The sequence below is a fragment of the Camelus dromedarius genome, chromosome 3 (genome assembly GCF_036321535.1).
Source record: "Camelus dromedarius isolate mCamDro1 chromosome 3, mCamDro1.pat, whole genome shotgun sequence".
Lineage (NCBI taxonomy): Eukaryota > Metazoa > Chordata > Mammalia > Artiodactyla > Camelidae > Camelus > Camelus dromedarius.
The window spans coordinates 70,306,564-70,316,501 of record NC_087438.1 but is presented as its reverse complement, the minus strand read 5'-3'; the positions used below and the strand labels follow the sequence as shown (position 1 = coordinate 70,316,501).

Sequence of the window (9,938 nt, the reverse complement as noted above, 5' to 3'; positions counted from 1 at the left end):
AGATACAGCGATGAACAAAGAAAAGGCCCCTCTCACGGAGACCTCATAGTGCAGTGGGAGTAACCAGCAAGGACCGAAACAAATACTTGTTTTTAGGTCATGACGATGCTTGCATGGCAGCTGTGGTATGGCTGAATAACAGCCCTCGATTGGGTGGTCAGAGAAAGCTCCTCACAGGAAGTGTCATGTCAGCTGAGATCTGCCAAGCCCCAGGGTGGAGCCCAAGCACACCTCTAAAGAACATGAAGGAAGAGAGATGTCCCCAGAGTTAAATACTCCTCGGCTTTGATTAATGCTCTTGCATTTTATCTCCCCAGTAACTTAATGTGAAGTATTTATTACTGGAGACATGGCTGTAGAATGGATTCAACTGGGCACTGAAACCCCAGGGAGGTTATGTGATGTATGAAGAGACAAACACAGATCCAAATTCCCATCACCCTGATGACTATACAATACTGAGCACGCTATTTAACTTCTACAAGCCTCAGTTTTCTCATTGGAAAGAATGGGTTGCTATTGGGATTAAATTACAGAGCATGCCAAAGTTCTCTGGCACAGTTCTCCACACAGTAGGTGCTCAAGGAGCGCCCATCAGAGTCAGTAATTGGGTGTGTGTATGACAGGTGTGAAGTTAAGCCCTCTGCAGACTTTCAAAAATGTAATTCTCCCAGAAAAAGATACTATTGTTATCACCATTTTAAACACGAGGAAACAAATTGAGAGGACCTAAGTCAATTGCTCCACTTGTAAAGCTGGTCAGTGGGAAAACTGGTACTCAGCCCTGGTTTGACTCCAGAGTCAAGCAATTAACTCACTTCCCAAACACAATATCAGCATTCTGAGAGTTCTAACCCCAAGCAGAGTTGTACCTCCTCAGATGGAATCAGAAACCACCCACCTTAACAGTCCACTGCCAAATGGTCTTCCTTTAGGAGAATCACAAAGGAAAAGGGATCCCACTCCATTCTGATCTTCTCTTTCTGGTTTCTTGTCAACTAACATGGCATAAAGCTGAAAACTCTTTTGCTTAACTCTGTTTATTAAGAAAATAGTCTGGAGTGGGCATAGCTGGGGTGAGACTCCTATTGCTCTATGCAGTGAACGGTTTATCACACACAAACACACTGTGACAGATTAGGTCCGGTGATAGAAACGGCCCGTGAGCAGCATGCTGCTTTGCCACTTATCTCCAAAGAAAAGCTGTCTCCATGAGGATGATGAAAACTTTGTCTGACAAATCAACGAAGTACAAAACAGAAAAAGTTCAATGAGACAGTCCATGAAAAAAAATCCTTCCACTATTCTATATTCCATTGAGAATTTATAAGGAATTAGACAGTTGGCTACATATAAACAAAACAGAGTATAAGCCAAGAATCGATTATTTTAATAATAATGACTATGATGTCTGTATTCTAGGAGAGTAGCAGGAATACAAAAAAAAGTATTTTGAAAATTATAAGGTTTTTCATTCCTTTGGTCCACAAACATTTATTAAGTGCATTTTATATACTCGGCACTGTTCTAAACACTGGAGATAACAGCAGTAAACAAAACAAATAAAAAAAATACCATCAAAACAGTAATAACAATAAATACCTACCTTCATGGAACTTACCCTATTTGTGAAAATATTGATTATACAAATATTAATTTTCATTTCCTTAATTTTGAGGTTGCCTCTTATTTAAATATAAATATCTGACAGTAGTCTCCCTCAATTAATCATCTCTCAAGTGAAGCTTATCCCTTCACCAGTTTTCAAAGAGTTCACTTTGATAAGAGGGGGAAAACCAGAAGCAACATGCAATATGAAGGCAGTAAGAGTTTGTGTTAGGTGAGGTTGTAGGGAGGGCAGGGGAAGAAAGGAGAGTGGGACCTCTCACAGTTTTGCCTACCAAAGACACAAGCGATACAAAAGTAATTTCACTATTATTCTAAGTAAACCACCTGCTACCACTTTCAAAAAGGAAAAAAAAAAATCACATCACACATTTCAAAGTCAGAAACAATGTGTATGGTCTGAATTACTATTCCCTCCACTAGCATGGATAATCAAGAGCTTACTGTGTGTGTTCAACCCCAGCTAGCCCTAAGCAAGTCCCCAGATACAGCAATTACATGGTTTCCTCCCACTCCTGCCCTGCATAATGGATCCTGAAGGAGAAAGGGTGTTCAAACAGGCTGAAGCATAATTCTTAGTGCGTGGGTAAATCTGAAAAAAAGTGTAGTGTTTTAAAATAGGTAGGAGAAAGGAGCATGGGTGTGTCCTTCCCTGAAACACCAAGAATAGTTTCTTTTTGGAGGAAAGAAGATGAGGCCAGAGTGACAAAATGAGATCTGATTGGTTGGTTACTCTTTACTTTCAAAAGAAGATTCCAGGAGATTGAGACCAGAGGCCAATCCAAAACAGTAGTTAACCAAAAGAAGAGAATGAGGGGCGGGGGAGGGTGGTGGGTGGGGGTAGTTGGGAGGCAGGCTGGCTCTGCGGATTGTCAGATCTGTGATAAGGAATGGCACCATTATGCTTGCATTTTCAGAAGTGGCCCTCCTCTTATCCTAGTTTCAAAGGAAGCCCCTCTATTCACCTTCTCATTAAAACAGCCTCTCCAGAAAAAATGCTGAGACCACACAAAGCAGGACATTCATCACTAGGGCAACCCGTGTACTCAATGAAAGCTGGCAAGCACAAAGGGCTTGCTTAAGGCGTTGCAGGGAAGCTGGTTGCCTTTGCCTCAGACTATATTTCAGATTTAACATTGGATTCAGAAAGGAAATAAATTCTGTTTTTTCTTTTTTGCTCTAGGAATACTTAATGAAGAATGAAATCATCCTTTTAATTTTACTTTTTAAAGCAGGCAAATTCTTGGGTAGTATTTAACACCAGATTTTTATTTATCAAGACACTAACACCAGCTACATTTCACCCCATTTTATACCATTCCATTTATACCATCTAAATTCAACATGGCTACATGTCTCCCAGGATTCCTGGATACTACATGCAAGGACCATTCAGATATACTTTTTCCCAGCTTTGTCCTTACCTGCCCCACCCCAACTGCCTTGCACCCATCTTCCTTGTCAAAGACCACACACACACGTCTCAGGGCTGGCCAAAGTTTACCCAACTATAGCCTAAATATAAAGTGTAAAATGATGCCAGAATCTGGCTACAGAACCATTCACACACATAGTGGAATTTACTGCAAGTCATTTTTGTCTTATATATTCTTTTAAGAGCTTTGAGATATAGTTACAAAAAACAAACAAACAGACCCTCCACTCAACAGAGGCAAGGGGGCAGAGTATCTCAAAGCAAAACCATGTAAAACTAACTTTCAGTTGGTGTGCTTCCCTGATAAACCCTGCTTAATTTCTGGGCATCCTTATATACCTCTTTCATTTCCTGAAGATGGAATAAAACCACTATATTTGGCTAGCATAATATTGTATCTTAGCTTTAATTTGCTGTTGACAAAGCTGTTCCTCAGTCACTTTCCAGAGAATTATCATCTCCTGAGAAACCATCTTTTTAGCATATTAGAATATCAAGCAGAAGTTCCATTATGGACACCTGGGGCAATTTTCTCAAATACAGGACAGACTTTTGCTGGAGTGTGAAATTGGATCTTTTTGTTTTGTTTCATATATTATGAGGAGTGGGGTGAATTGGCTTTGGACTCCTGTTTCCTAAAATATTCTTCTATTTTGTTTTAAATCTATGCAAAGCACCTAAAAAAAAAACCTAAAAAGAAATGCAGCTGAAATACTTGTCAATTTTTTCACATTTACCAACAAAGAATTAGAGAGAAGAGGGAAATAACCAGAGTTAATAATAACCCAAAACAGTACCAAGTTCAGAGTCAGTTACCAGAATTCCGAGATCAGTAGGACATAAATTCTACTCTTGTGATGTTTACTTGAGATAATAAAGAGGCTAGAGTATTTACCCATCTAAAAGGAAAACGTAAGCATCTCGAATAGGTAGTATCTTGTAGCTAACCACCTAAACAAGAGCTGGTTGAGCTCCTCTCAATAATTCAGTAATTTTCAAGAGTCTAAAAAGGGTCTTGAGATCAGAAAATTGCTATTCTAGCGGATTGAGTAGGAAGTGAGTAAACAGAGACAGAACACAGAAACAATGCTTTCAGGAAGTTTGGCTATGAGAAAGAAAGACAGGATTATTTAAAAGGGAACTTTGGGGTCAAAGATTGAGTCTGTGTGTATGTGTTTTCAGATAGATAGTATTTAAACTGGAATATATTTAAATACTAAGGATAAGGGTCCATTAAAGAGAAGGGTGTTGTATAGGTGGGAAATGGGGTAGGAGAATAAAACTCCTAACAAGGAATAGAGGATTAGTCTTAGAATCAACAAGGGACAACTCAGTCCTCTTAACAGGAGAAAATCAGGAAACAATTGATTCTGCTGTTGAGAAAGTTTCAATGTTTGTAGCAGGAAGTTGAGGGAGCTCTCATCTTATGGCTGCTGTATACTCTGAATTAGGAGGTAAGGTTGTATGTTGAAGAGGAGGAAAAAGATTGGGAGTAGAAGAGTAAGAGATCGGAGAGACTGGAGAATGTTTGAAAGCATTCTTTAATAGTATGTGAGGGACATGACTATGGAAACCATGTAGGATTAAACTACTGTCGACTAAAGTTGAAGACCATAAATTTATAGTGGACCAAATAATTGGATTAATTTTTTTACTTTATTTTGAAATATAACATACAGAAAAGTACGTAAAGTATATTATTATTGCTTAATTTTATAATTTTTAAAGCTTACTTTACAGTTATTACAAAATATTGGCTATATTCCCTGTGTTATATAATACATCCTTGAACCTATCTTACACCCAATAGTTTGTACCTCCCACTCCCCCAACCCCAGATTGCCTTTCCCCCTTTCCCTCTCCCTAATGGTAACCACTAGTTTGTTCTCTATGTCTGTGACTCTGCTTCTTTTTAGTTATACTCACTAGTTTGCTGTATTTTTTAGATTCCACAAATCAGTGATACCATACAGTATTTGTTCTTCTCTGTCTGACTTATTCCACTCAGTATAATGCTCCCAAGTCGATCCATGTTGCTGCAAACATCAAAATTTCATTCTTTTTTATTGCTCAGTAGTATTTCATTGTATATATACACCACATTTTCTTTATCCATTCATCTTTTAATGGACACTTAGGTTGCTTCCATGTCTTGGCAATTGTAAATAATGCTGCAATGAACATTGAGATACACACATCTTTTTGAAATAGTGTTTTTATTTTTTCACATATATTCCCGTGAGTGGAATTGCTGGGTAATATGATAGTTCTAGTTTTAGTTTTTTGAGGAAACTTCACACTGTTTTCCACTTGGTTGCACCAATTTACATTCTCACCAACAATGTACAAATGTTCCCTTTCCTCCACGACCTCACCAACATTTCTTATTTGTGTTCTTTTTGATGACAGTCATTCTGATCAGTGAGAGGTGATATCTCATTGTGGTTCTGATTTGCATTTCCCTGATGATTAGCAATGCCGAGCATCTTTTCATGTGCCTGTTGGCCACCTGCAATTCCTCTTTGGAAAAATGTCAATTCAGTTCTTCTGCCCATTTTTTAATCAGGTTGTATGCTTTTTTTGGTGTTGAGTTGCATGAGCTGTTTAGATGTGTTGGATATTAATCCCTTATCAATCATATTATTTGCAGATACTTTTCCCATTCAGTAGGTTGTCTGTTCATTTTGTCAATGGTTTTCTTTGCTGAAGTTTTTGTTCAATTAAATATTTCTAAAGGTAATCAATACCTTTGCCTTCTTACCAGGTATTAAGACTGTAGCATGCTTTCACTGAATTTACTCACCCACTGCATCATTATTATCATGTATTTTAATACTGTTTTGACTCTATAATACATTATCATTTTATACATATGTGTTCATTTTTATTTACCCATGTATTTATCATTTTCTTTACTTTCCATTCCCTCTTTCATTTTGGGCATTTCATTTGGGCTCATCTTCGTTTAGAATTTCCTTTAGTGATGTTATACTAGTACAAACACTCCTTATTTTTGTTTGTCTGAAAGGGACCTTATTTCACCTTTATTTTTTAAAGATCTTTCTCAGGGTATAGAACTCTAACTTGGCATGTGTATCTTTCAGCAATTTGGAGATATCATTGCACTGACTTCTGGCTTTCATTGCTAGGATTGAGAAGTCAACAGTCAGCCTAGCTCCTGCTCCTTTTAAAGTATTCTAACATTTTTCTTTGGCTGCTTTGGATATTTCCTTTTTCTTCGGGTTATACAGTTCACTGTAAAATATCTATGTATGAAGTCATTTATTCTGCCTAAGATTTTATTGTTTTTTTAATCTTTGGATTGGTATATTTCATCAGCTGTGCAAAATTCTCAGTCACTATTTTGTCAAGTATTGCCTCTGCCCCTATTCTCTCCCTCCTCAAATTGAAATGTAAATTATACCTTCTTCTATGACCTAATAACCTTTTAGTTTTTATATTTTTGTCTCTCTGTGATTTATTATGTTTATTTTTTCTCATCCTTATTTCTATTCGCCTTCCCAATAAGTTCTGTGGATAATTTGTTGTTAAATCCAGAATAAGTTTAACTGGAGTTACTTTTTGTTTTTCATTTCTAGAAGTTTTACATGACCCTTTTGAGTCTGCTAGACTGTCAAATTTTAGAATTTTCTGGATTTGCCACTTATTTATGTAGAGTAAGCAAAAATATTTACAATTTGTGTCCAATGCATCCAAACTGTGGTCTTTGTAGACCTATTTTTTCAGTGTGTTACTCCTAATGTTTCCTCCTGAACATAGTCTGTTGCCTTGTGTTCTTGATTTTATTTTTGGCTATATACTTTTCATTTTCCCTGAAAAATATTTGTGGGGATTTCTTGAAGTTTAACATATAGTCATCTACCCCCAAAGGGGATCTGAATTTATCTATGCCTGGAAACCAAGGGCACTACCAGTCTAGAACCACCTTAAAGTAAAATTTTGCCCTGAGGTTTCCGTAGACCCCTTCAGGATATGTGAACTTAGTCTGCAAATCTGCACAAAGTTTGGCCTGTAATCACAACTTTTCTTTCTTTTTTTAAATATGGAGCACTTCACGAATTTGCGTATCATCCTTACTCAGGCGCCATGCTTATCTTCTCCACATCACTCCAATTTTAGTATATGTGCTGCCAAAGTGAGCACATACACTTTTCAGAAAGTAATTTTTCTTTCCTTTTTTCCTCTTCTGTGTGTAGTTCCAAGACAATCTTTCCAACAGTTTCTTTCTGACTCACCCTTCCCTGAGAGCCTAGCCCTTTGTGATTATGGCTTAATGTGAAGAAAGTCTCTTATTAGATTCTCCACTAATATTGGCCCTGGGCCTTAAATCATGATTCCTTGTACTATGAGGCCACCGAAAACAAGTACAACTTTTCCAGCATCAGAAAATGCTTATGAGTCAAATGACTTCACCTTTCAGGTTACTTCTTTGAGTTTCCAGTTTTTCTTAAATTTTGTCTGGTAATTCCTTAATATATGCAAAAATTCTTAAGCATGTTAAAAGAGATATTTTAATACTGTATCAGCATTTAAAAATATTTTCAGCAAGATGAATTTGTCCAAATAATCTAGTCAACCACTACCAAAGTGAAAATCATGATATTTCTTCCAGAATACTCTTCAGCCCAAGTAGGGACATAGAGAAAAAGGACATTTTGTTTCATCCATGACTGGAATTTAACCAAGTAAGAATAGAAAGAGGATGTGGCAAATCACCTTAGGGAATTAGTTAATAAGTGTTTGAAGTCTTGAATTATAAAATATAAGCTGGATGAGGAGAAAAAAAAAAGGAAATATTTGAAACATTGAAGGTAGATGATAAACAGGATGGGTGTCTCACTGAGGTCAAAGAATTGATATATTAGGATTAACTTAGTGAGTGACCTAAATAAACAGGAAATTACAAAAAGAGGAAGGTCTTGGTATATGCTTTTCAAGATGGAGAAGTTCATTGTGATTATGGAAGTGGGCAGCTGAAGTATAGTGGTTGAGTTTATTTTGAAGATAAAGTAAAAAAATCTGAGAAGATTCTAAAGTCAGTTAAGAAGAGGTCAGAACTAGAAATGGAATAAAAGACCAAGAAGGAGACCCAGAGTCTATGGTGAGGGAATGGGAATGATTATTACAGGGGTAGATTTCATGAACAATGTGATGTAGAAAGTGGTATACTGAATGCCATTTGCTTCTAGAGAGCAGGAGAATTTTCACAAGTGGGCAGAAGGAGTCACCTGAAATAGCTTTAGGAAGTGAAGTGACACAGATTTCGTACCCAATTCTTAAGAATGTTAGGCGTAGGAGAGTTATGACAAGGCAGATTTGAAAAACAATCAAACAGGACTTCAAGATGTGAAAGGGTTCTTAGCTCATATCATATCACCGTGGATCCCAGTGAGAAATCAAGATTCACTTTCCTGTCTTCAAGGACCAAATCAAAAGCAAGAAGAAAGTGTAGGAAATGGTAAGCAATTTAACATGAAAGAATTAGCTTTATTAATGGTCCAGGCGAGTACTTAATAACCTGCAACATTTGGAGATCTCTGGTATAGCTGGTACAGATAACATGGTTTAGAAAAACTCTCTGGCAGTATGGTGTGCTACATACCCTGAATAACAACTAAAAATGCTTGAAGAATTTCCAGAGAAAAGATCCAAGAAATGTGAGCTCATCATTAGAAACAATCACCAAACTCACACGTAAACTAGCACCTTGAGAGCCAGTAAGGACAGAACTACAGAATCAGATCTACAATGTTTTCATACACTAGAATTAGCAGCACAGAATTTTAAATTAAGTATGCTTAATACATTTAAGGAAATGAAAGAGGAGATGTAAAATACGAATAAGATGTCCAGCCATATTTGAAAAAGAAACAAATAGGACTTCTAAACCATTTGTTAAAAAAAGATGCAATTATGAGGTTAAAAATTCAATGATAGGTTTAACAGCTGATTAGCCACAACTGAGGAATTAGTGTATCAGAGATCTGGAGAATTATCCAGAACACAGCATGAAAATTCTAAGAGAAGGAAAATATGAAAGAGGGTAAAGATAAATCAAGAATAGAATGAGAAATTCTAACATAAATCTAATCAGAGTTTCTAGAACAGAGGAGAGATGGGGGAGAGAAAATATTCAAAGAGTTAATGGCTAAGAATTGGTTAAAATACAATAAATCCAAAGCAGAAAAGCAGAAAAAAAAATTCACACCTAAATTCATTTTAGCAACCACAGAATACCAAAGAGCTGATTACTGAGAAAGAACTATAGCAGAATTAAACAAACATTTTTTCTCTGCAAGACCAAACAGCAAATATTTCAGACTTTGCAGGCTTCAGTCTCTGCTGCAACTATTCACCTCTGTTGTTTTAGTGCAAAAACATCCAGAGACAACATTAAATAAATGACCGTGGCTGTGTTCCAATAAACTTTATAAAAAATAGGCAGCAGGATTTACTTTGCTTGTGAGTCATAGTTTATCAACTCCTGAACTACAGAATGTCCCCTGACTTCTCAACAGCAACGAAAGCACCCAAAGAAAAAGGCTTATTAGACTGATGTCAAGTAGGTGTCTCCCATTTCTTCCCCGAGGCTCTCATTGCCCACCCAACCTAACTAACCCAGTTCAGCCTGAGAAATTGGAACGAAGAAAAGTCACTTACAATCTGCTTTTAATATCCCCTAGTCCTTACATTTCCCTCATTCCCAGGCCAAAGTGTACAAGGCCCATGGACACACAGGCATTGGTCTATCATTTTGACAGTAGATACCAATGTTACATCCAAGAAGCCAAATAACAGACCAGTCTATGGAAGAAGCACTATGGCCACAGATTCTGTGAGTGTCACAAAACAGTAA

General features: G+C 37.0%; 1 non-coding gene across 1 annotated transcript; it reads right to left on the bottom strand.

The window, feature by feature from the left end:
* Nucleotides 1-7,118: 7,118 nt before the first annotated feature.
* On the bottom strand, nt 7,119-7,225 carry LOC116152424 (U6 spliceosomal RNA). The gene has a single exon (XR_004136055.1). It is a non-coding gene; the product is annotated as a U6 spliceosomal RNA (small nuclear RNA).
* Between the last annotated feature and the right edge of the window lie 2,713 nt (nt 7,226-9,938).